Genomic DNA, 13241 nt, shown 5'->3' on the forward strand with positions numbered 1-13241 from the left:
GTGTCGTGAGGCCTGTCTCAGAATAGAAAGTAAAAGGAGGGCGGGGGGGTGGGCTGGGGCCAGGGCTCAGGGTACAGTGCTCACCTAGCACGTGCGAGGCCCTGGGTCCCACACTAGTGCGGCCAAATGAACAAACAAAAAGGGTTCAAAAGACTAATGAAGGGATAGGAGACGATATTGCAAGTCATATGTATAACAAGAGACCTACATCCAGAATACATCAAGAAAACCTATAACTCAAGAATAAGGGGCTGGGGTCGGGGCTCAGGGGTAGAGGGCCTTCACCTAGCATGTGTGAGGCCCTAAGATAAATAGATAAAATAAAGGTTTGGTGTCCATCTACAACTAAACATATATATATATATTCAAAAAAAAAAAAAAAAAAAAGACAAACCAGTTGTAGAATGAGAAAATATTTGAATTGATGTTTCTTTAAGGAAGAGACATGAATGCCAAGAGGCACCTCAAAAGATGACGGACATCATTTGTCACTGGGGAAATGCAAATCGAGGCCACAGTGAGATGCCTCCTCACATCCACCAGGGTGGCTAAAATAAAAGGCAGATGATATAAGTGTGGGCAAGGTAAGGAGAAGCCAGACACTGCTGGAGGGAAAGTCCCATGCCCAGAGTCTGGGCAACCCTCAAGGCAGTGAGCAGGGGTCACCAACCAGGCAGCCCATTCCTGAAGCCCACGGCTCCACAGAAACTCGCCCACGGAGGTCCCTAGCCACATGACTCCTAATAGCGCCAAATTGGAAACGACCCAGATGCCATCGATCACTGGCTAAGCAGAGTGTCTATCAGTGAAATGGAACGCTCTCAGGCGTCAGAGGTCTGAAGCTGACGCGCACATGCTGCCCGCGGAGGGACCCTGGAGGGACCCTGGAGAGGGCACGGTAACGGGGGAGGGAAGCCCAGGCACACACGGAGCAGCCTGCAGGCCTCCCGTCCGTGACAGGAAGGGGATCAGCGGTTGCCCAGAGCTGAGGGCAGGGGTGGCAGAGGGACAGGAGTGACTGCTCAGGGGGACGAGGTTTCCTTTGGTGGTGATGAAAGTGTTCTAAAATTAGATGGTGGTGACAGTTGCCCAACTCTGTGAGAAACCATTGAATGGGCCACTTTACACTTCAGTGAGTTGTATAGGGTGTGAATCGTATCTCAATAAATCTGTTGGAATATGACAATAAATCAGCAAAGCAGGTGAAAAGACCAGAGAAAACAGGAGGGAGTGATTGGGATAGAAACCACCTGTCAGTTGAACTTAAGGGCAAATTTATGAAAAGGAATGTGTGTGTGTGTGTGTGTGTGTGTGCGTGTGTGTGTGTGTTTAGCCCTTTTTTAGGTTTTATAGAGAGGCAGGGTCTTGCTGAGTTGCTTAGAGCCTTGCTGAGCTGCTGAGGCTGCCTTTGAACTTGTGATCCTCCTGCCTCAGCCTCCAGAGCTGCTGGGATTACAGGAGTGGGCCACCGCACCTGGAAGAAAAAGAATATTTTTAAAAGAAATTGTAGAAAAGGAATCATTTCAGAGTTTAGATTCTTTTTCTTCTTCTTTTTTAGTTGTCAATGGACGCTTATTTTATTTATTTTTTATGGGGTGCTGAGAATCGAACTCAGGGCCTCACCCATGATAGGCAAGTGCTCCACCGCTGAGCCACAACCCCAGCCCTCTTTTTTTTTAATTATAGAAAAAAAATTAAATATACACCAATGTAAAGGGACACCTAAAACAAACCCCAGTGTCTCCACTCAGCCCGACGACAACTGACTCGCGGCCCATCTGGCTTTGGGCTCCCGCCCACTCTCCTGCATGGAATTTTTGAAGCCAATCTCAGAACCGCAGAGCTTCCTGCCTGAGATTTTGCCATGGTCCACATCTGGGTCTTTCTTGTGAAGACCTGAGTTGACTTTCTTTTGCACTAGAAGCGGGGGAAAGGCGAGTCTCCCCCAGCCATGGACTGGCCTCCTTTGCTTAGGTGATACTTTCTGTTTGGTCACAGGTTCCCTTTCTGCCGTGGCCACTGGGAGGCTCAGACCCCTACACTGGCAGCCAGACCCTTACGGGTCCTTGCAGGAGGCAAATTAGTGAACCAGCTGAACTCCTGACACCATTTAATTTTCTCATTTGTGCAGAGATGACGAGTGGCCTACCAGTTATCCATTCTGCCTTCTTTCCTAGTAACCAAGCCCCGATTTTATTCACACGGGTATTGTGTACAGTTAAAAGATTGCATTTCTCAGCTTCTATTGCAGCTAAGACTAAATTCTGGCCAACTGAGGTTTGGAGCTGAAACTTTCAAGAGTTTCCTTGAAGAAAGGTAAGATTACAGGGGTTTCTCCTTTCCTTCTTCTTGCTGCTTGAAATGTGGCTGCAATCGCTGGAGTGTCTGCAGTCATCCTGAAGCATGAGGTAGCCTTAAAGATGGAAGCCATATTCTAAGGATAATGAAACCGGATGCTAGAAGGAGCCTGATGTTCGATTCTGCGGTGCTACTGAACTTCCTCTCTCCAGCTTTCATTTATGCAAGAGAAGAATAAGTCCTATGGTGTTCAGGCCACTGCGATTTCTGGTCTTTCTTGCCAGCAACTGAACACAGTACCTGTCAGCTCCACTCCTGCTCTCCCTTCTCAATTCTCTCGAGCATTTGACTTCGTCTTGTGTATCGTTTTTAAACCATTTAAAACCCATTATGGACTCAGAGTTAAAATAAATAGTTTATTAAAGGACAGCGTCACACAACCGAGCACAGGCTTCTTATTTCAAAGAGCAACAGCCGAGAGCACTTGCCCACCCACAGCCAAACTGCCTTGTGATCCGCACCCTGAAGTCTGGGGGGGGGGGACCCGCTGCTCGTTGTCCCAAAGATGGGCACCACATGGAAAGTCCATTTCCAGCCTCTGCGAGTTCTTAAGCTGAACAAAAACGGACCATATGTCCCGCCCTAGAGCCCGGGAGGCAGCTCAGTGCCGTGAGATGAGGGACCATCGGATTGCCACCGAGACGGGCCATCTGACTGGGGTGTGGGAGGCCTGGACAGGTGCCCGGCGGCTGAGCGGCCTCAGGTTGGCAGAGGTCACAGGTCACGATAGCTGGCGATCTGGCAGGGACTGCGTTTTGGGGAGCTGTTGGCGATTTGGTGTTTCCACTTAACGCATTCGTACCCGAGAGTCATAGCCGGACCCTGAGGTGGTATCGAACATATGCATCCCAGTCCTAGGGGGGGTCCTGGAGGCCCCTGCTGGGGGCCTGTCAACCCTCGAGGTGAAGATCAGAAGATGCCCGGAAGGTTCCGAGCCGGACAGGCAGGGCGCACAGGAGATTCAGATCAGGGCTGCCCCCATCAACCACCACGGAAGTGCTCAGTGTTTCAGTAACCTGTATGGGTACGCCGTTACCAAATGAATATCTGCCCTGGTTTTGCATAAGTTTAAACATTTTTTTTTTCTTTAAGTAAACAGTTTAAAAGTGGAAACAGATTTAAATAGGTGTGTGGAAGATGGAATCATAAAACATTAATAGTAATGACTCCCACTCTGGGGGTGGCCTTATTGCCAAGCACTTTATAATTCATCTACTTATTTAACCCCTTCGATGACAGCCCCTCAAGGTAACTGAAACCCAGCTCAAGGTGGCTTGAGCAGAGAAGAGACCTACTAAGCTATGTAACTAAAAAGTCTGGTGGGATTCAGGCATGGCTGAATCCAGGGGCTCAAAGAGATCTTCAGAACTCAGTTTCCTTCCTGCCTCTCTCTGCTCTTCCTATGGCTGATTTCACTCACGGGTGGGTTTTCTCTCCATGTGGTGGCTCTGGAGGCTCAAGACTAGCATTATCCTTCTGACGCTATCAGCACCACCAAGGCGGTTTTATTTCTGACAATTCCTGGGGAAGTTCAGGGCTCGGTCTCACTCAGTCGTCTTGGGGACACCCGCCCACCCCTGAACCCAAGGCGAAGGGTGATATTGGAAGGCTGCTAGACGCCCTGATTGGCGGGCCTGGGTCACGGGCCCTTCTCTGGATCTGGATGGGTTCACACTTCCTGAAATATGTGGGCCGGGGCGCGAGGGGTCACCGAGGTGCCAGGGAGAGGAGAATGCTGGGCACACAGAATATCGGGGGCCGACTCCAAATGCCCCCATTTCATTAACAAGGAAATGGAGCTGCTGCACCTGATCGTGGGTCCGTGAGAACAGCCCGGCTGGAACAGAGCGAGTGAGGGAGGCCAGTGGGAGATGACCAGCCAGGAACCCAGGCCAGGGAGGGCCCTGAGGGCCATCGTAAGGACCGAACGTGATTCGATGTGGATCGCAAACAGGATGGCTCTAGCTTTGCTGTTCAAATGCCAGACGGTATGCTGCGTCTATAACGTCTTACGTCTATTCCTGTAACGAATATGAAATGGACACGGGGTCCAGACCTGGTCAGTCGGCAGTCCATCTCCTATCAGGAGTACATGGGTCCAGTAAGAGCCAGTCCAAGTCCTTCTGCTGAAACTATTGGGAGAAATAAGCCCTTTCTACTAAGATCCCTCCCTGTCAAGACCACCCCTTCCTACGACTGCAAATGAGGCCAAAGTGAGGAGCCCAGAGTCAAGTGAGGGAAAGGAAGAAAGTCTGACCTGATGACCTTGCTTGACTCCTAGATCCAGCCACGCCTGAAGTCACCCCAGCCCTGGATTTCCCAGTTCAGTGAGTCAGTTTATCTCACTCTTTGAGTAAGCCACTTTGTGTTGCGCTTCTCATGATTACAGTGGAAAGAATCCTCAGGGAGACAACAGGTACCCTGACACCGACTTAGCGCTTGGTTCCAGAATCAGATGCTGAGATAGTTCTGGCTGAGTTCTGGCTCCCAGGGTGCTCACGGCTGAGAGAGGGAACAGCTAAGGACTCTCCATAAACCACAGTGGTTCTGCGTCTGCTTCCCCGCCCCGTCGGGATCAGAGCAAAGGTGAGCTTCTCCCCTTCTGTCGCTTCCAAGGGCGTCGAAGCCACAAGGAAGGAGCACCTGGGTCAGTGCTCCCTGACCTGCACCACGGCTGGCCGCGGCTGTGATTCCCAACAAGAAAGATGTCCCAAAACCCAGGCTGGCACAGACCTACCTCCCAGGACAAATGACCTTCCGAGAGTCACCCAGGACGACCTGCCCCACAGACCGGGCTGGCAGCTAACCAGGGAGCAAACAGGGAAAGCGAGACCCTCAGCTCGGTCCGTCCTCGGATTCCCGGGGGGGTTGGCTGGGGAGGGGGCCTTTGGCCACTGGCCGCCGTCTTTCCTGAGGCGGTGGTTTTCACTCTGTCCCCTGAAGGGCCTAGTCCACCGCCAGAGGACTGTGGCTGGCCTTCCTCCTGCCCACCAGAGGCCTGGCGCCCCCTGGGAAGGACTGGTGACCCCAGGGGCGGGGACAGGAGGACAGGGTCTGTTCCTCCATCTGCCACTCCTCCTCCCTGACAGGTGTGTCTCTGTGTGGAGGAAGAGGGCGGGCCTGGTGACTTGCCCTCCTCCTCGGGTGACAGGGCATGGGTGACTGGGCCACCTGAACCTGCTGCTCCCTGGGTCCCTGGTCCAGCGTCCTCGGCTCCGTGCCACCCGGCACCCCTGTGCCCGCTCCTGCAGGAGGCCAAGCGTGCACCCCCCCAGGCCGCCCCTGGCCCCCGCTGTGTCCCCCGCCTGCTGGCCTTTGAGACCTCCTCGCCGTCACCCCGTGACACCTCCTGCACCCCCGTCTGCCAGGCACCCCAAGCACATCACGCCCCCTCGGCCGTGTGCAGGTCCACACGGGCTTCTTGCCAGGGACGGAAGCGCCATCCACCAGGCCTTGCCTGACAGGCCCCGTGGCCGTCCCCGCCACGTGGCTGCACCGTGGTTCTTGGGCCCCAGCTGTGGCCACGTGCCTCTGCTCTCCCACCGCTTTCCCCTGGCCCTGCCCGGGGCTCAGGGACAGGGACAGGGGTCCCTCTCCTGCTGCCGCGCCCAGGGACCCTGCTGGGATCTCTCTGGCCTGTTCATTTGCTCTCCTTGGCTCCGGGCTCCGTGTGGAATGTCCCAGCTCCAGAAGCCCTGACCCGGACTAATTAAGACCCATTCCTCGTGACACACACGTGACACACACGTGGCACACACGTGGCACACACATTCACCCTGTTCCCGCTCTGGCCCCTTCCTCGACCTCCGTCCACTGTCTAGGAAGGTGCAGAGGCCCGTGTCCTCCCCAGAGACTGAGAGGACACCAGCCCCTGGCAGGGCTCTCCTCTGTGGTCAGCTCTAAGATGACAGGTAATGAAAAGCCCTGAGGGTGATGTCATCAGCCCTCGAGAGGGGGACTCTGGCTGGCCTCCCTCTGCCTGGAGAGAGGGTCCTGGGTCTTAATTGTAAGTGACGGAGTGTGAAGGTCTTTCCTCCTCTGCTTCATGTCTCCCAGAGACCCCAGCAGAAGTCTGGCTGTGGTGACCATCACCCAAACACACAGGCCACCCTCCTCCTGTACCACACCTGGGCGCGCACACACACGCACACGCACGCACACACACGCGCACACACGCACACCCTCCTCTGGTCCCAGAGGAGCAGGGCAGGGAGCTCGGGTGCTGTAACTCACACCCTCTTCCCTGTGACAAAGGCCACCTCTTTGTAATTAAGAGAAGCTTTGGAATCTCAGGGGTCAGGTCCTGACTCGGCTATTTAGGAGGCGGGTGATGTTGGGAAGCAGCTTTTAGGTTTTCCAGAGCTGGGGATTCCACCGGGGCCTAGAGCTCCACCCCAGCCCTTTAAAATGTTGTCTTGATACAGGCGGCGGCTGAGCTGCCCAGGCTGGACTCAAACTTAGGAGCCTCCTGAATAGCTGGGGTCACAGGCATGTGCCACCACACCCAGCTTTGGGAAGGCGTCCTACCCCCAGTCCCTCACACATGAAGTGGAGGCCCCAAAGGCCTGATCATAAGGTCAGTGCAGTTAATTGCCTGGACACTAAGTGTGTCAGGTGGGCTACGTGCAGCATGATGTCACTGTAGAAAATAAAAACTCTGTGTGTGTGTGTGTGTGTGTGTGAGAGAGAGAGAGAGAGAGGGAGAGGGAGAGGGAGAGGGAGAGGGAGAGGGAGAGCACGCGGGGAAGTGTCACAGGACCCCCACAGGCGGATCACAGGGCTGCCCCAGAGGTGGCCAGAGGAGCAGCAGCTGCCCAGGCCGGGCCTGGCTCTCTTCAGTCGGCCTGAGCCCCACCACTCCCTGCTGCTCCTCCCCTGGGACCCAGTGTCTGTTGTGTTCATCCTTTGGTCACTGTGTCTCCTTAGAGAGGGACAAGAGGAAAATGAAACTCCTTCGTGTGTCCCTCTCCGGGGCACAACTGTTGCTGCGCTTGCACGACTAACGGTGTGTGGGGAAGTCGTCACAACGGTTAAGTGTTCGGTTGTGTGAATCAAGACAAAGCGCTGGACTGTGGGTGGACAGCTGCCTGAACCGGAGAAGCTCTAGCAGCGCTGCTCCCCACCCAGCTCGGTGCACTGCCACGGCGCAGCCCCGGCGGCCTGGGGACGGCTCTGCAGCGCCCTGGGCAGCGCTCCGTCCTGGTGGGTGGCTCTAGGTCTCTCGGGCCTCCGCGGCTGGACCCACTTCTGCCCTAATTTGCCGAGAGGCGGAGACAAAGCCCTGTCCTTCTGGGGGCCTGGTTTCCCACCTGGCGACAGGAGGCCTGGGCCGTCGCTCCGCTCTGCGCCCCTGCGTGGCCCCTGATCTGTCTCCAGAGAGGTGTGGGCGGCGTGCTCCCTCTTCTGTCTTCCCACTTAGCTCTTTTCCCCTTTTTCTAAGCAGGACGTTGTTTTGAGCCCTGAGCCGGGAGCTGCCAGGAGCTGCAGGCCCGACCTCTGTGCTCCTCCGCCCTCGCGGGAAAGGCGGCTCATTCCATTCGCCCTCTGCAAGGCCCAGAGGCAAACCTGGAAAGCTCCTGCCTCTGACCTTGGGCAGCTGATAGAGCCGCGTCCTCGAGCCCCAGCCTCCCGAGCCTCCCCCCGGGTGCACCTGCACCTCACCTGCGGGGGCTCCCTGGAGGCTTGGTGCAGGTCGAGGCCCGCGGCTTGGGTGCGACTGGGCTGCCCTTGGTGACAGCAGGGCCTGTCCCCCAGGGCCAGGTTGCCTGCAGCTCAGACAGCAAGTCACCCAGCTGCACCCCAGTTTGATTTTGCCCTCAACTTAAGTGACATTCTCTAAACATGTGGTACATGGACGAGGTTTTGAAAAAAAAAAGGTCCATCCCCTCTAAAGTGACGGAGGCCTCTCATTCCAGCTCCCAGCTCTCCCAGTGCCTGGGCAACGGCCCTTACCCACATCCTGGCCTTCCTCCGAGGGTTCCCGCACAGCCACGATCATCATGGAAGCTAGTCTCTGCTTTGTTTTGTTCTGAGGTAGGGTCTTGCCCAGGATGGCCTTGGACTCCTAAGCTCAAGACATCCTCCTGCCTCAGCCTCCCAAGTGGCTGGGACTCCAGGCATGGGCCTCAGTGCCCGGCTCTTCTTTACTGGCCGTTTCTCTGTCCCGGCGCTGAGCGGAACCCCTTGCAGGGATGGATTCTCTGACTCCTCCCACAGGCCCAGGCTCACAGCGGAGGAAGCTGAAGGCAGAGAGGCCGCTTCTTCAGCAAGGGAGGCCGCACTGGACCAGAGCCCAGGGCGCCAGCCCTCTGTGGACACAGCCTGCCGCCTCTTTTCCTCGAAGCCGGTGGCATATAATGTTTTGAACTTTGCCTTCTCGCCCGCCCCTGAAGGAGGCTCAGCCGCCTTTGCAGAGGCTGCCATGGAAGCCCTGCAGTGATTTCTCTGCAGCCGTGGACCTGGTCCCTCTAACCAGGGACTTGCATGTGCGGCAGGGGAGACGGGAGTGGTCCTGCATGTGCCGGGAGACCTGCATGATGTCCCCCACCCCCCACCTGCAATCTCTGGGTTAAAGCCTGCATTCCCTTAAAAATCGTCCGTTTTTGTTTTCCAAAGAGGTGATGGCGATCCCGTCACCGCGGCTCACAGAACACCTACGTCCCAGAGCCCACCAAGGCGGTCAGATCAGATTCTGACGTTTTCTGCTGATGATTTTGAACCATCTCATAGGAAGCAAAGGTGGGCAAGAGGCCCCTCCTGCCTGCGGGCAGAGCCGTAGCTGAGGGGAGTGACTTCCAGGCCCTGACGCTCACTTCTCTTAGGTCACCTCCTCCTCCAAAGAGCAGCCTTGTCCTCGGGGATACGATTGCATGTCCAGCAAGCTCTGTCCAGCCTCGGGCTCCCCGGGGGACCACAGCTAAGGAACTGGAAGAAACCCCAAAGCCATGCAGAACAGCCACATTTGGTTTCTGGAAAAGCAAAGGATCCAACACTAAGAAGATGGACGCTGAAGATCAGGGTCCAGTGGGGCTCTGCCCCCCATCTTCAGTCTGAAATCTTCAGACCTCCTTCATACTTGACAGCAGTGGCTAAACACACAGATGATGAAGCCCCTGGCCTGGGTTCAAATTCTGCTTCCTCTTCTTGTGAGCTGTGTGACCTGAGATCAACGACTTCACTTCTCTGAACCTTGGTTTTCCCATTTGGGGTATAGGATCCTGATGGGCTCACTTCCCGGAGTACCAGCGAGGCTGAGCCACCCCTGAGCTGCCCCTGATGCTCCCCAGCTGGGACAATGCCTGGGGCAAAGAGAGCACAGGGCCAATCTTAGCTGTCGTCTCCATCATTCACATGATTCATTTGTGCACTTGGCTATTGTTTGTCTAGAATATCAACTCCAGGAGGGGAAAACTTTATGTCCCTTGTTCCCAGGGGTATCCCCTGCCCTGGTGCAATGCCTGAACACGGTAGGCCTTCCGTGAGTGTCCACGGGAAGAATGAGGGATGAAGGGGTGAGGAAGTGAGGGGAAGAGGGCATTCCTGTCTCTCAGCCTGGGTTTGCTCATTTGTTAAATTGGAGATTCTTTTTTCTTTTTTTTTCGTACCATGGATTGAGCTCGGGGCACTTGACCACTGAGCCACCTCCCCAGCCCTATTTTGTATTTTATTTAGAGTCAGGGTCTCACTGAGTTGCTTAGCGCCTCACTTTTGCTGAGGCTGGCTTTGAACTGTCCATCCTCCTGCCTCAGCCTCCTGAGCTGCTGGGATGACAGGCGTGCGCCACTGTACCCGGGTTAAATAGGAGATTTTGATTTCATTCTTTGGGCTCTTCTGTGTTTTCCAATGATCGTCTGATTGCTTTTTGCAACTGGAAGAAAAATCATTTTAAGAAAACATACAGGCTTTTATCAATAATCACCAAATTTGGGAGCAACCAAGATGTCCTTCAGTAAATGAGTCAATAAATAAACTGTGGTACATCAAGATAAGGTGATGTCCTCCTGTGGTTTAAAATAGGCTGTGGGGGGGGGGCTCTCGAGTTATGGGAAGAAGCGTGACTGTATTGCTGGGTGGGGGCGTCCCGAATAGAGATTTACAAGTGAGGCAAACCTGTGTGAGAGGCAACATACAGTCCAGCCCACGGACGCACACCTGTGATCTCAGCCACCCAGAGGCTGAGGCAGGAGGATGGCAAGTTCAAGGCCAGCCTCAGCAACTTAAGGAGGCCCTGCCGCAAAATAAAAAGTCAAAAGGCAAGAACGTAGCTCAGTGCTGGGGCACTTACCTGGCATGGGCCAGACCCTAGATACCAAAAAGAAAAGGAAAAAAGGCTGCATTCCATGATTCCAGCCGGGTGGCATTCTGGAAAAACCAACCCTAGGGCCGAGTGAATGAATCCTTGGTTGCCAGGTTGGTGGGGAGCGAACGCAGGACGAGCAGGTGCAGCGAGACTGTGGTGCAGGATGCTGTGCTGGTGGGTACACGTCACTGTCCTCCAAAGGCTACAGAGGGTGTAAAGCAAGGAGAAGCTCAATGCCAACGGGGGCTTTGGTTGACAATTAGGTATCAGGACGGGCTCACCCGTGTAACAACGTACCCACCAATGCCAGGTGTTGGTGGGGGACAGAGCAACTGTGGAAACCTGAAACTCTGCTAAAAAACAGTCCGTTAGTTCAGTGTGTGTGTGTGTGTGTGTGTGTGTGTGTGTGTGTGTTTGTGTGATCTAATGGGACATCTCCCACTTTTTAAATGGTGTGGGGAGGGGCCTAGTTTTAAGTCTCACTAACTGACTTTCAAAACACACGCTCCACACCGGCTGGGTCGTTTGGATTTATTCTTTCAACAGTTGTACCTTGATTTTTAGAGAATGTGTTCAAGGAGGAATGAACCCCATGGCCCACAATGATCTCCTCCTAGGACTTGGAAGTTTCTTGGAGAACAAGGGCCAGGTGACAGCGGGGGGCCACTCTGGACCTCTCCCACCACTGGGTGGGCTGGGCCTTAGGGTTCTTCTCTGTGAAATGGGGTTGATTCCAGCGGCGACCTCCTTGGACTGTGGTGAGGGTCATATGAAACAGCAAAGTGCTTGTGAGAAGCTGGTGTGGCAACCGCCCTGGGAGGAGCCTGCGATTGGCACGGAACATGGCGGGAGTGGGGGGTGAGGAAGGCTTTACCAAGGGCCTTGAGATAAGGTGGGAGGAAGCCTTCGTGGGAAAGTCCCCCAAGCCAGGCCCGGGCACAGTCTCCCCCCCCCCCACCATCTGGGGACTTCAGCGAACTCAGTTGGGAAGTTAAGTGTGGGGTGGCAGTCGGGCTTTTGAGACCCTCTTGTGAGGCCCCACTTTTGGGGAAACTGGTCTAAAAAGTCTGGGGGGAGGAGCTGAGAAAGAAGAGGTCCCAGAATTAGTGTGTCTCATGATCAAAACCCCAGAACTGTGTCTCCAAAGACATTGTCACCGTGAAACCCCAACCAGGCTGTCACTGAAGACAGAGACCCTCAATGTCACTTCTTTCAGGTGTTGGAAGGTCCGGGCCCATGGGTGGGGAACTTCAGGGCACCACTGGCCCCCCCAAGAGTGCTGGTGTACTTCCAGGTGACAGTGACCTTGGAGCAATATGGCACCCGGGTGGCTGGGCCTTTTAATGGGCCATCTCCTAATTTTTAAATCTTGTGATGGCCAAACCGTCCTGTCTGGCACTGGACCTGACTCCTGGGCAACTCCAGGCTGGGCGAGGTGGTACATGCCTGGAATCCCAGAGTCCTGGGAAAGGGTCTTGCTAAGTGGCTGAGGCTGTCCTCAAACTTGTGGTCCTCCTGTCTCAGCCTCCTGAGTTCCTAGGGTTGTGAATGTGACCTCATTTTAAAGTGCACACTCCACGGGCATTAAGTACAATGACACATTTGTGCAACAGTCACCACCATCTACCCCCAGAAGTCTTCATCTTGCAAAACCAGAACTCTGTCGTCACCAGATGGTAAGTCCCGTCCCCCTCCCCTCCGCTGAGTCTCACTGCCCCGGTGCCCTCTAGGTGGAATCACCTGGCCTTTCCGCTGGCCGCTGGGCTGCTTCACTCCCATGACGTCCCGGGGTCCCTGGGGTCCGTTGGTCGTGGCATTTGGCAGGCTGCCTTTTGAGGCGCAGCACCCACTGTGGGTACAGGGCTGCCCGGGTTCGCGGTGTTCTGCGGGTGTGCACCCCGGGGGCTCCCTCTACCTGCTGCTGTGGACACGGACGTCGGGATCTGTCCCAGCCCCTCCCTCCAGTTCTCTGGGCCCATACCCAGTGGGGGACTTGCTGGGTCACATGGTGGCTCTATTTTTAATTTTTTGAGGAACTGCCGTGATCTTTCCACACCCACGGCTCTGCCTCCCTCTCCACCAGCGGTGCCCCGGGCTCCAGTTTCTCCACATTCCTACCAACACTGTCGATTCTGGTTTTTTGTTGTTGTGTGTTTTGGTTTTTGGTCCTGGGGATTGAACCCAGGGGCCTTAACCCCTGAGCGGCATCCCCAGTTTTTGAAATTTTTTTATTTTGAGACAGAATCTCATGAAGTTGCTTAAGGCCTCACTAAGTGCTGAGGCTGGTCTTGAACTTGCGATCCTCCTGCCTCAGCCTCCCGAGTTGCTGGGATCACAGACCTGTGCCTCTGCACGCGGTTCTCGTCTATTTTTTGTGTGCTCGCCCTCCTGATGGGTGAGCCAGGGCCATCCTGATGTGCACCTGCAGGGTCTTCCTCCAGGGTGGCCGCAGTGTCCCACCATGGGAGGATCCTCGGGGGCACTTGGGGGAGCTTGGGGATGGCTGGACTTGTACTGAGGCTGTCACTGGTTTGTCTTGTCCTTGTCCCGTTGCCAACCTGTTGGGTCGACCTGCCAAGAGCCA

The 13241-nt window shown here is 55.1% G+C and overlaps 1 long non-coding RNA gene across 2 annotated transcripts; it reads right to left on the reverse strand.

Annotated features, from left to right (window-relative positions):
- Nucleotides 1-412: 412 nt before the first annotated feature.
- Nucleotides 413-12585, reverse strand: LOC114101430 (uncharacterized). 2 transcript variants are annotated; one of them, XR_011706477.1, is made up of 3 exons: nucleotides 12398-12585; nucleotides 10643-10859; nucleotides 413-1474 (listed from the first exon to the last, which is right to left on the reverse strand). It is a non-coding gene; the product is annotated as an uncharacterized lncRNA (long non-coding RNA). The 2 variants fall into 2 exon arrangements; XR_003584311.2 differs by lacking the exon at nucleotides 413-1474 and adding an exon at nucleotides 10030-10225.
- Between the last annotated feature and the right edge of the window lie 656 nt (nucleotides 12586-13241).

The sequence above is a fragment of the Marmota flaviventris genome, chromosome 2 (genome assembly GCF_047511675.1).
Source record: "Marmota flaviventris isolate mMarFla1 chromosome 2, mMarFla1.hap1, whole genome shotgun sequence".
In the NCBI taxonomy this organism is placed as follows: domain Eukaryota; kingdom Metazoa; phylum Chordata; class Mammalia; order Rodentia; family Sciuridae; genus Marmota; species Marmota flaviventris.